This window comes from Papaver somniferum, unplaced genomic scaffold (assembly GCF_003573695.1).
Source record: "Papaver somniferum cultivar HN1 unplaced genomic scaffold, ASM357369v1 unplaced-scaffold_83, whole genome shotgun sequence".
NCBI classification, from domain to species: Eukaryota; Viridiplantae; Streptophyta; class Magnoliopsida; order Ranunculales; family Papaveraceae; genus Papaver; species Papaver somniferum.
The window spans coordinates 989,868-1,003,587 of NW_020651304.1; the positions used below are offsets into that span (position 1 = coordinate 989,868).

At 36.1% G+C, this 13,720-nt stretch overlaps 2 long non-coding RNA genes across 4 annotated transcripts; both read right to left on the reverse strand.

Moving 5' to 3' along the window:
• Positions 1-486: 486 nt before the first annotated feature.
• On the reverse strand, positions 487-11,473 carry LOC113345721. 3 transcript variants are annotated; one of them, XR_003358272.1, is made up of 16 exons: positions 11,335-11,473; positions 11,069-11,114; positions 10,259-10,391; positions 9,768-9,964; positions 9,536-9,590; positions 9,352-9,430; positions 4,469-4,509; positions 4,298-4,358; positions 3,875-4,196; positions 3,575-3,787; positions 2,175-2,222; positions 1,945-2,093; positions 1,723-1,811; positions 1,580-1,648; positions 951-1,125; positions 487-657 (listed from the first exon to the last, which is right to left on the reverse strand). It is a non-coding gene; the product is annotated as an uncharacterized LOC113345721 (long non-coding RNA). The 3 variants fall into 3 exon arrangements; XR_003358270.1 differs by having other exon boundaries at positions 487-851; XR_003358271.1 differs by lacking the exon at positions 4,469-4,509 and having other exon boundaries at positions 487-851.
• An 804-nt stretch (positions 11,474-12,277) lies between these two features.
• On the reverse strand, positions 12,278-12,731 carry LOC113345715. The gene is made up of 3 exons (XR_003358265.1): positions 12,683-12,731; positions 12,451-12,505; positions 12,278-12,345 (listed from the first exon to the last, which is right to left on the reverse strand). It is a non-coding gene; the product is annotated as an uncharacterized LOC113345715 (long non-coding RNA).
• Positions 12,732-13,720: the final 989 nt, after the last annotated feature.

Genomic DNA, 13,720 nt, shown 5'->3' on the forward strand with positions numbered 1-13,720 from the left:
CCGGTTTATGACATGTAGGTATCATCTTGGATGATTTCCTAATTTTTTTTCCTTCATATTGTCGGTTCATTGATTCCAGGATAACCAAATGGTGGTAATTGATTAAACGTGAACATCACCTGTCAAAGATGAAAGTCAAAGTATCAGGTGACTTGAAGTGGATGGTGTTGAGCGTTTTTATCTAACAAAATTAAGCTGAACCAACTGGGGATAGCTCAGTTGGCTAGGGTCGAACTCTCGAGTTGTTAGGTCAGAGGTTCGAATACCGCGTGGATCATATCAAAAAAAATAAAAAAATAATTGAATTATTTACTTGAAACAAACAAATGAACAATTCCAGTATCTGCTTTAATAAATTATTCGGAAGAAAGTTTTATTTTTACGAATTTCAAAGAAAAAATTATAAATTTTAATAAAGCATTCCAGAAGAACTATTTCAAAGAGAAAATAATATGATATGTATAAGAATTTAAATTACCACAATAATAACAAAATAAATAATTAGGTGGATAATGCAAAAGTTATTGAAGTTGTTCAAGCAGTTGTCAATGTCTTTGACACGGCCAAAAACCTGGTGTCCGATGATGCAGTTAAGAACATAAACTGAAGTTATAACACACCTAATTTTGATTGCTTAGGTAAAGCCGTGGATAGAACCTGGTTTTAAAATCGCCCTAAGTAAGATTATATTCCATATCATCAATATCTCCAAAATGAATCACAGCAGTTTCCAATCCAGCAAAATCAAACACACAGTTTTGAATGCAATCACAAACTTTCTTCTAAATAAACCACCAAAAATCAAAACCCTGTCGGTACTTAATTTTAGGTTATCACCTAATTCAGCAGCTCTACAACCATAAACATGAACTGTAAGAAGAAAAAGACAAACACAAAGTTTCTATATATGAATTTCAAACAACAAACTAAAGAAGCATTCAATAACTTACCTGACTGCGATAATCAAATCTATCAAAGGTAGCCAACAGTCTTCCCTAGTACATTTGTCATAAGGCTTAACTGTTGTAGCTATTTCGAAGTGGTTGTGGAAGTCAATATCAATGATGGAGCGTTCAGATACTCTAGTATTGCAGTGAACGACCACATCAGTATATTCATGATCACCTTTACAAAAGTAGAGAAAGAAGTGAGAGATATGTCAGAATGGTAATAATGTAGGATAGAAAGAAGGCAAGGGATAACATGGATGTTTGAAACATAAAAACAGGAGCAATATCGATTAAGTAAAGTTGTAACTTGACATTCTTTCAGAAAGAAACCATTTATCTATGAGACCCCGACAAATTACTTCTCCAAAACCAAAGTAGTTTTGCTCATTTCACTCAAAAGTCAGTGCACAAATTGGTGGTTTATTTTGCCTCATAATGTCATAGTATTGTTCACTTTACTAAACTAAATTGGTTTGCCAACTATAAAACGATGAGAATGATAGATCTGACATACGAAATGCCGGATGTAGCCAAACCCTCCAAAAAAGACAGCATTTCTTTAAATTAAAAAAAAATCAGCAAATGTGAGAGTACCATCCAGTGTTGACATATAAAAATTAAAACAGTACCTGCATGAACTCAGGACACAAAAAGGAAAAGTCCCCAAACAAACCCACCCTCAAGGAACCCCTCCGCAACTGCAACAATTGAATGATATCACTTCTGGAACAGAAATCAATCAATAACATAGTGAGAAGATATGGGTACTTACAATTACAACTGATCCCATGTATCAGGAGATAAAGCATCAACAACTTTGATAAACTTTCCTTTTCCCTGATACTCACTTCCCATGTTACCCTAATAGATATCATAAAAGACGAACAACAGAGAATTAGCAGGTAAAAAACATTGACTAACTAATTAAGCACAAATTGTGACGACAGAAATATGACTCGAGTTAGTTTTGTCCAAACAATAACACAAATATCACCTCAATGATAGCATTTTACAAACTAATGGAAGACGTGGCATCCTTATGAACCGAGAGTTTGTAAAAACGCGATCCTTCTACGTGCTTCAAAGTTAGTTGCACACCAACTGCAGATTCTTGTCCATTTAAAGGTGCTCAAGATGCTTTATCTGGAACAAAAAAAGTGATCAGAACTACATTTTTAATTGCTGAGTCTGTGAAACTAATGGTAGCAGAGAGAGAGAATGCACCAGCGAACACAGCCGATCTCTGCAAGTGTGTAAAGCTTAGCCAATTCACTGCAAAATAATATGGAGAAACCAACTGAAGCTAGATCGGTGTTACATATTACTTTCTAAATATATTACTCTGAAATTACAACACAAATCTACCGAAGAATTCTGAATGTCTAGCGGTCAATTGTGTGTGTGGTGGGGATACCTAGAGACAACATTATATCCAAGCCAAGAATATGGAAAATTTGATGCGTCACGAGATAATCAAGGAGCGGCTACCTATAAGGAATGACTCACGTGACTATCAGGACAGAAAAAAAGACGCACAAACTGAGCTATGAACAATGTAGTAAATCAGTAATTACTAAATACACCAAGTATTGAGCAACTTTAAAGAATATGCCAGAGGTTCAACCGTAGAAAGCACATCAATAATATTATGGCTATTAGATAAACAAATCTAAAGCTCAATGTGACTCTTATCATCTATCAGTGGTCTCAGATCCCATGGTTTCAGAGACCGCGTATATAAAGTTAAACGAAACAAATTGGTATATCAATAATGACCCAATTGGTACTTGCAAAAAGATACTCAACGAATTAAACAACAAAACCGAATTGTCATTTGTTTACTTATTTTGAATGATTAATTGCAATTTATGCGGAAGCACATTAACCTTTTAACCTTCAAATTGATGCCCACCTTTGTGTACATTGAACCCCAAATGTTTTTTCATTCCATCATTAGACGTTGCACATGAAAGGTTACAGAACACACATGGACAACAGATTCCTAATCAATTATCATATTGCACCCAATGGACCTAAATTGTAAAATAGTGACGATGAAACTAAATATCCTAATTACAGTAAAATACAATTAGTAATGTCACCTGAATATGCAACAGAGAGAGGCCTCCAGTGAATCAAATCAAACAATATAATCAATCAAAATAAGAAAAAATACAGGATACAACAGCATCATACTAAGCGAAGTTCTTTTCTCTGCTGACTAACATGCATAACGTGGTTTAAATCGCTAGATATAAAAATAGCCATCAAATTTAAAAATATTAAAAAGAGGACAGAATTAATATCTGAGATCAGCACTGATTGACCGACCAATGTGAACTATTTAGCTCCTAATTACACGTCCAAGTCCATTCAGTTAAGCCTCGTCAATTACTGGTAATAGACATAGATACTATGATTTATTAAGACTACCTGATAAGGCTAGTCAAAGTCTAAAACCTGCAGGTAGTTCATTGATATGGATATGGTGCCGTCCACTTTGCTAAATTGTCTAGGTGGAAATTACATTAGTAAACACCAATCAACTCAGTCTAATAATGGGACCACCAACATGACTATTTTGACAACTAAGGTGGCGAGCCTAGAATAAAGACAAAACTAACCATTAATAGAAAATTTCAAACATCCCCTGCCTCGCCACTAAGTGCGTATTCTAAACCCCAGCCATTTGATTGAGTGCTCATTCAACTTAGTGCGTCGTACATAGAATGGCCGCAGTTTTTGCTACTCTCTGAATCCAAAATACTCTCCGTGCTCGAGAAGTTATCCATTGAGAACTAAACATTGGTTGTTAAATGCTTGAAAGAGACCGGCAACTGCAACAACAGAAATAAAATTAACAACACGACCAACCACAGAATCATAATATATCTTCAATCGCAAGTAATAGAACATCAGTTAACCTTTAAAATAAACATTCCAACTCAGGTTCCCGCTTAAGACTCTGCAGTTCCACTTAAGCTTATAATTTTTGTAGTTATAAAAATTCATAAAATATTTTTACTAATAGTTTCACATGTGACATGTACACCGGCCACTACCACCACTGTCATCTCAACTGCCTCTATCCACCCATCATTGCAGCAGCTCCCATCACTTCTACCTAATAAGTGTTATACACGACCACAACACCACCTCCATGACACTATTAAGTATTAACCCCACCACGACCACCATGTTTTATATAACCTCTACGTTCACCACCAGTACTATCAAAAGAATGATCTAAAACCAAAACCAAAATATAAACATTAGAAATCATATTTTAATTCCATGTCTATGAAATTTGTTATAAGCATTCAATACTTGGAAGCAGTGTAAACTACCTTATTCATGCATTTGTCGACCATATAAGAAATGTCGTGGAACTTCTGTTTCTTCTGATACCTGTCAAATAGATAAAGCTAATAAGCTTAAATGATAAGCTTAGGAACGCCAACATATAAGAATTCCAGACGACAACTTCTATTCGTACATCTAATAGGTGCGTTGAATACCTCGATTGAAACTCCTTACATCATTGAATTGCCATTTCCTACTATTACAAACAATGAATAGCTCTTATAAACTTTGAGATTCAACTAAAATTTGAAAAAACAAACCAAAATTTCTGAAAAGCATAAATTTCTAACTTGTATTAAAAAATATGAACTGAGTTACTTCGGCGGGAATTAAACGGAAGAGGGGTTGATGTTGCAGTTACAGTTGCAGATGGTGGAGGGGTGACATCACCGCCAGCAACAATTGTTGATTGAGACGGAAGAGTAAAAACCCCTAGAATTATCTAAATCCGGAAAAACCCCAATTTGAAGAAAACATTAATTTTTCCTAAACGGCTAAATCCAATGCCCTAAAAATCAAAAATATTACCCAAGAGGAACTCGATAATTCAAAATAACAATTAATTAAAAACCGTAGATGCCATATAAGAAATTGAACGTCATATAAGAAATTGAAAAACTAAGTGTAGATGGTGGATTTTCAACAAGGGCTAAATTCGTAAACTCATAATTATACGAAGCTCTGATTCAGCAATCAGACGTGAGTATCGAGACACGGGTCTCTCATTGAATTCTCAACGGAGAGTACTTTCTCTCAGAGTACATGTAGATATGTAGTCTCACGACTGGACAACGACATATCTCATGAATACTGAATACTTTCAGTGATTATTTCTATATAGCATCACGAGATGGACGGCTCCTAGACAGCTTGCTCTGCTAGTATAGAGCGATAACGTTTTCAGGAACAAACAACAAGTTTACCCTGACTATATAAAGGATATGACTTACCGACAAGCTTATATCGGGATGATTAATGCTCCTAGACAGCTTGCTCTGCTAGTATGGAGCCACAAAGTTAATTATTCCTGATTGCTCCTATTCCATGGTCAAATCCACGACTGGTCCCATGGAATGGCGATAACAATTGTTCTGATTCTATGATCGAATCCACGGCTTGATCTCATAGAATAGCAACAACTATATTATCTTATTACTCCGATTTCATGATCGAATCCACAACCGGTCTCATAAATGGTAATAGATAAATCTTAATTACTGTGATTCTATGGTCGAATCTACGATCCCATGGAATGGTAATGCTCACTTTATTATTCTGAATTCGTAGTCGAATCCTCAGCTAATCCTATGAATTAATAATAAACATCTTATTGCTCAGTTTTGTGAATTATTCTCCATCGAATTCCACAATTAATAATAAATAATCAACAACCGGGCGTCTGAGATACCTCTAAGTAAGCCCCGATTCAAATGGTGAAAGTGTATTCAACGATGATACACTAACAGTCACCGCACGAACGAGTATTTCAAAAATACAACGAAACGATGAACCTATGCAAAATAGAGAAGAAAATAATAAATAATTAAAATATTGACCAGGGTGCTGGGAGCACGGACACACGACCAACCGACCGTGTCGTGGTCAATCCCACGCCAGTTTTACATTTTTAATGCATTTTTATTATTTTTCATGATTTGATGAAAATTCTCTCATTTTATCAAATTTCCTTCGTCTCGAGGAAACTCCTCGGTTTCATGGTACTTCCATAAATCCATAAAAAATAATATAAAACTAAGAAAAAGAGTGTGGGGCGTGATCATTGGCCAACCGACCATGCCTTGGTCTCAACCGGCCCCACACCCACGGTTCCTTATTATTTTATTATTGTTATTATTATTTCTCTAATTTCATGAAAAAACTCCTTGATTTCATGGTATTTTTGCACAAATCATCAAATAATAATAAAATAATACAAATTATGAAAACTTGTGGGACCGGGCCTTGGCCGGCCGGCCATGCCCTAGCCGGTCCCACACGCCCCTTTGTTTTATTATTTTATTATTAGTTTTCCTTGAATTCATCAAATTCCTTGATTTCATGGTATTTCTCTCAAATTAGGAAAAATTCCCTCAAATCATCAAAAATACCTAAAAAATATTAAAAAAATTATGAAAACTCGTGGGACCGGGCCCAATCCGACCGGCCATGCCTCCACGGTCCCACACGCCCTTGTTTTTATTATTTTAATATTTTTTGCTTCCCTGAACTCATGAAAACGTCTTCAGTTCATGGAAACTCCCTAAATTCATCAAATTTCTCAAAATTCATGAATTTTTCATAAAATCATTATAAAATTAGGGAAACTTGTGGGACCGGGCCCTGGCCGTCCAGTCATGCCTTCCACGGTCTCACACGCCCTTGTTTTATTATTTTAATATATTTTGCTTCCTTGAACTCATGAAAACTCCTTCAATTCATGGAAACTCCCAAAATTCATCAAATTTCTCAAAATTCATGAATTTTTCATAATATCATCAAAATATTATAAAATTAAGGAAAAGGCACCACGAGACCGTGGTCACGACCGGTCGACCATGCCTTGACCACGACGGTCCCACGCCTCCTCATTCCTTATTTTATAATTATTTTTATCATCTCATGGTGTTTTTCCTCAGTTTCGTCGAAACCCTAATTTTAGCATATTTTCTCGAATGGATGCTCAATTGCACGCCAGAAAATATCAAAATTCTCAGGACTGAGATGCGGACGCCTCGGGGACACGAGCACGCTATCTTGACCGACCAAGATTGGTTCTTTGGCTCATGGAAGCCGATCCATCAATTTTCACAGTTTTGACCTAATTTGCACAATTGCTCGTATTAGGTCCAAAACTCTCCCAAACACTTTGGATTTTCATGAAGTGATCATCAGGCGGTCATGGGACAACCCAGGGCCGGTTTCATGACTCCATGGTCAGTCCCTCGTCATAATTAATTAGGTTTTCTCACCTAAGGCTCAGACGAGCATTTTTTGAATAAATGATTAAACCAGCATTTAATCATTCTTCCACCAACAAATCGTCAACTCTTCAGGAGTTCTTTGTATTTGCTCACGTAAGCATATGGACACTACATAGTTGATCCACGGTCCCATGTAGTCGCTCCCTCCTTCGTCCCATGGTTGAAATTCTGACAACCATGAATTGATCATCAATTGATCAAATTAGGGTTTCTGAATCCAAGGATCATCATTCCAGATTCCAACCTTAATAATTTTACGACGGCCTCATGGTCATTAATTTCATTAATTATGCTCGGTTCAACAACCAGTATTCTAATTAGTATTTTTGGTACGCTGCCAATAATCCATCAGATGAGCAACACATGCTCAGACGATCAAATATTCAAAAATTCATCACATGAGCAGCACTTGCTCATATGAGGAATATTTGCTCAATATTGGTTCAACAATCAATATTCAACGATCCATCGAATGAGCAATACTTACTCACTTCATCGTAAGAACTACACCTCTGTCTCATAACATGTTCAATTCATGAGTTTCAGAACATCATGTTCAACTCAATGACTACATGGACTCATCGTCCCATCAAACCACGAAGTCATCAATTGACTAACAAACCACGAGACGTCAATCGTGTTACTTGGGGGATATATCACTTAGGGTTTTTAGTCTGGCGGTTTACGGCACGTGTGTTCAAACACACGATGAAATATGAGCAAGTCGTGCAATCAGTTGAAGGAATTGACGAGGTAGTGGGTGGAAAATCGACCAAGTCTCCACACGTTGAGCAACTGGTTTCAAACACGATCTCCACTTCCCCACTCCTTGATTCCATCAACTGTCACACTTCATGGAATCATGGTGTCTACAATTCCAGCAATATAAATAAGTCTCTAAATCATGATTGAAGCATCATCAGTATCATCAATCTCACGTAAAACTGACAACACAAGATCATCAACTCACCAATTGAGCAACTACTCTCAATTGAGCAATTTCATTCACTCAGAGGTTATCGTATTCAGAATTCACACACCCACAATCTTTGATTACCATTGATTCCACACATTTCTCAGCTTCCTTCGTACAGATCAACCCATCCTCTCTTGTGACCGAATTTACTCTGGAACGGTCATTGTCTTGATTTAGGCCGGAGTACTACAGATTGATCTCTCGAATCTAAAGCACCCCTTTTGCAGCGACGCATCTGTGTGAGGTTTAACATTTTTCTCGGTTCGAGGAGTCTCCACCGTACGGTCGTCTCCTCAATTCCTTAAAAACCAGCAAATCGTTTTTCCCCATCTACACTAAGGTTCCAAAGGAAAAATATTTTTCTAAATTATCTTCTGAGAAGGACTGTATGTGAAAATAATAACAACGAACCCCATGAAACTAATGCGATCGAGGAATCTAACAGAAATCACAGAAATCTTGTTGAATTGTTTTCAGGGAGGAGAAATAGGGGGCAGAGAGAGTTTTTAGAAACCTGTATTGTCTTTGAACTTTGTTCAATCTTGAAATAACTCATACAGCTTAAAGTGGCACCCCATTCTGTTCACCCACGTTGACCAACTTCATATTACTCGAAGTTTCCTAGTTGTCAATGGAAAAACTCCATCCGGAATATCGTGACCGCCGGATCGGGGTCACTCCAAGAACAACACCTAAGAGTATAAGCTACAGACCATTACCAACAACAAAAAAATGTATCAAACTAAGAATTAGCCCGTGATCACTTATTTGGTAGCTTACACATATATGGTCGAGCAAAATAATCTGGCAACCATAGAATCTAAGTAATGATAGGAAGGATTCTACCAAAGATAAGATGGATATAGGATTGTATATCAAACTGGAATCCCCAATTCCCATATTCATAACCATAATTTAGAAGTGAGGATTCATAATACGAATACTTGATTTAGTTTCTACTATGACGAACATTGATTTCAAATCCTGATAGGAATCATAATAACATCATATACTGCAATAATCATTTTAGTTTTCAAGAACTTCAAATTTAACAAAATGTAAGTGGAAGAGAAAATCATACCCTAGCTTTTGAAATGCTTACAGAACACTTCCTTCCAGTTCACGAACAACAATTGGAAAAAGTAAAGCCATGGAATCTCCTGTGAAGAAAATCAAAAGCTCGTCAAGATAGAAGAGCAAGTGAGAAAAAAAGTTATAAATTAAGCGAAACAGGAGAAAGAAAAAACCTACAGCAATATTCATACCTGCTATGGAATCTGGTGTGTCAACAAACTGTAGTTATCAGCTCCAGCAGTTCACCTGTAGAAATCTTAGTGAGCAACATTTTCATCTTAAGTAAGTAGCCCCTGAAATTATCCCAACATGGATTATCTCAACGATGCACTCTTTTACTATTTCAAAAATATTTTGGCAGTTGCAAATAGTAAGTGATTGTCATAAAATGTCGGAAAGACTAATGAAGGAGATCGGAATTACCATGGCTATCTGACAATCTATATAGTGGCCTCTCATTCCAAACCACTCCTGGATGCAATTGTAGAAGAACAAATGCTATCCCAAAAATGAAGAATTCAGATCAAATCGTATCTACTAAAAAACAACATGACAAAATGATATGTTCAATACATAATGGGCGCATCAGTATGCAAATAATAATCTTTCCCCTCGAGCACCTGAAGTTCAATAGAGAGAAAACAACCCATAATCAAATAATATTTTTGCTTTCTTACTGAACTCAAAACATTAATTGTCTCAATAAAAATCTCAATGAGTAATATTCTACTAAAACAACCCTCTAACTCTACATTATCGATGTGTTTAAGATCAATCAATCAAACTTTAATCAAATCAAATTCAAGACTTGTATGGACAACAGTAGTTATTAGTGGAGGAAAATTAAAACATTATACACAATCTCAAAAGATTTTTTTTTATTTTTACTTCAGTGTCAACTTAAAACTCCACACCTTAATGCTTCAACCAACTTAGTTTAAAGTTGGTTTATATGAAAGGAAATCTGAGAGTTGCTCATGGTAACTTGCAGTGAGAAACATAATTTAGTTTGTCCTCCCGACTCAAGTTTTTCTCTTCACTCTGAACCTGAAGTGAATTGATGAGAAAGATTTAAAGCTTGCTAAAAAACTAAGTAACTGCACTTGCAAACACGTATGCCATCAAGCTCAAGGAAACAATCAAAACGAAAACAAAATCAATGCAAAAATGAAACCCAGTTTATATATTTGCTGAAAAGGAAAATCTTTATGGCATAATACCCCAATATGGATGCATCTGTTTGTTCGCAACTTGTTGGCTTGGTGTATCTAATCCATAAAAGATTGAGCTTAATTAAAGACGGTTGTAAAGAAGGTTAAAATTTAGAGATGCTTGCTTATATATCTAGATCCCTCAAACAAATAGTGTATCCTGTTGAATTTATAGATGTAATTTTTACTACATTTAAGTTAACCAAGTGCTTACAAATGGAAGTGTATGATTAACTACACAAATACGAACCATCAAGTAGTAACATTAACTAATCTTGAAGTCTACACACGCCATGTTTTTGCATTTTCTGTCTAGCCTAGATTAGGTTTACTTCATTGTATTTTAGGTACCAAACTAAGGTGTAAATTTTATTCTGAGTAGCACAATTTACAAATGTTGTTCATAAGACTTACAATTCATTCTCATATATCAAGAGATGGGAACAACCACAGAGTCAACATAAATTCATCTACACGACATCAAAACAAAGATAAATGTAGAGAATTAATTACCCATTCAAGAGCAGAAAGCTTCGCCTCATTGGATTGTTGCATGTACCTATGGAGAAGGTAGATACATACATGCAATTAATAATTAAACTTTTGATACATTGATTTCTAATCATTTGAACCCTGGGAATTGAAAAAACACAATAATAGGATGCAATAAAATAAATCCTAACCTAGCCCTAGACAAAAAAAATAAAAACCGTAACAAATTGATCCCCAGATTCTACTCTAACAAATTTAATAACGCAATAGAGAAGGGATCAAGGTACCTTGGCAAGATTTCCATAGAAGAAGGGGGGTTTTTAGTATTTGAGACTTCAACCCGATTCTTCTTGTGTGAATCGCCGATGTTGAGATTGATACTCATTAATTAATATCCTCCATAAACCTAATTCCGAACAGAACAACATAAAACGGAAGGAGAGAAATTTTCCTAAAGAAAATCGGGTGGTTTTAGGAGTACATATAACGGCCGTGATTCCATCCATCTTATTATCGGAAATTTCCTAGCCGTCCATTGCAAAATATCATCGAGAACATCCCGACCGCCTGATGATGGCCCCCGTTAAACGACGTCCGCCTGACAGCCCTAACTATCATGGAGATAAACCTCGTATTTTTTCATAACTGATCTTCCGTATAAGATACTTTGTGTTGCTTCCATGTAATATGAGATTTTGTGATAGGATACTTATGAATTCAACTCGACAATGGAACTCCCGAATGCCTAACATGTTTGTCACCTCTAATATCTTTCGTCCGCAGTAATTTGATTCGTATAGCTTAGGTTATCTTACAGATTTATTTTCTTTAAGTAGTAAATTTCTAGTATTGATTAGAGATATTTTCACACTCTTCGTGGGAATGAACCGCATTTGCTATTATCAATACTTTTGACATTGTGTGCTTGCGGTATTACAGGAAGTCGTTTTATGACCCATAAAACGACTAGGGATGCAACAGTACGTCCCCTTTTCTCGGATTTAAGTGAACCCGTTAACTTAATTACACGTTCTTCTCGGGTTTAAGTGAACCCGTTAACTTAATTTTACGTTCCAATTTTCCTAAAGCTCTAGTAACTAGGAATTACTGGCTAGTCCAGAAATGAGGGAATCGGTTACTGGCTAGTCCACTCCCAGAATTGATTTACCCGCTGGTCCAAAAACATGTTTTTGGACCAGAAACTTTATCCCAGTTCACGAACAACTTTTGAAATGCTTACAGAACACTTCCTTCCAGTTCACGAACAACAATTGGAAAAAGTAAAGCCATGGAATCTCCTGTGAAGAAAATCAAAAGCTCGTCAAGATAGAAGAGCAAGTGAGAAAAAAAGTTATAAATTAAACGAAACAGGAGAAAGAAAAAACCTACAGCAATATTCATACCTGCTATGGAATCTGGTGTGTCAACAAACTGTAGTTATCAGCTCCAGCAGTTCACCTGTAGAAATCTTAGTGAGCAACATTTTCATCTTAAGTAAGTAGCCCCTGAAATTATCCCAACATGGATTATCTCAACGATGCACTCTTTTACTATTTCAAAAATATTTTGGCAGTTGCAAATAGTAAGTGATTGTCATAAAATGTCGGAAAGACTAATGAAGGAGATCGGAATTACCATGGCTATCTGACAATCTATATAGTGGCCTCTCATTCCAAACCACTCCCGGATGCAATTGTAGAAGAACAAATGCTATCCCAAAAATGAAGAATTCAGATCAAATCGTATCTACTAAAAAACAACATGACAAAATGATATGTTCAATACATAATGGGCGCATCAGTATGCAAATAATAATCTTTCCCCTCGAGCACATGAAGTTCAATAGAGAGAAAACAACCCATAATCAAATAATATTTTTGCTTTCTTACTGAACTCAAAACATTAATTTTCTCAATAAAAATCTCAATGAGTAACATTCTAATAAAACATCCCTCTTACTCTACATTATCGATGTGTTTAAGATCAATCAATCAAACTTTAATCAAATCAAATTCAAGACTTGTATGGACAACAGTAGTTATCAGTGACAACCTAGGGCCGGTTTCATGACTTCATGGTTGGTCCCTCGCCTCGTCATAATTAATTAGGTTTTCTCACCTAAGGCTCTGACGAGCATTTTCAAATAAATGATTAAACCAGCATTTGATCATTCTTTCACCAACAAATCGTCAACTCTTCATTTTTTCTTCGTATTTGCTCACGTGAGCATATGGATACTACATGGTTGATCCACGGTCCCATGTAGTCGCTCCCTCCTTCGTCCCATGGTTAAACTTCTGACAAACCGTGAATTGATAATCAATTGATCAAATTAGGGTTTCTGAATCCAAGGATCATCATTGCAGATTCGAACCTTAATAATTTTACGACGACCTCATGGTCATTAATTTTATTAATTATGCTCGATTCAACGACCAGTATTCTAATTAATATTTTTGGTACGCTGCCAATAATCCATCAGATGAGCAACACATGCTCAGACGATCAAATGTTCAACAATTCATCACATGAGCAACACTTGCTCTGATGATGAATATTTTCTCAAACCAAGGAATATTGGTTCAACAATCAATATTCAACGATCCATCGAATGAGCAATGCTTTCTCACTTCATCGTAAGAACTATACCTCTGTCTCATGACATGTTCAATT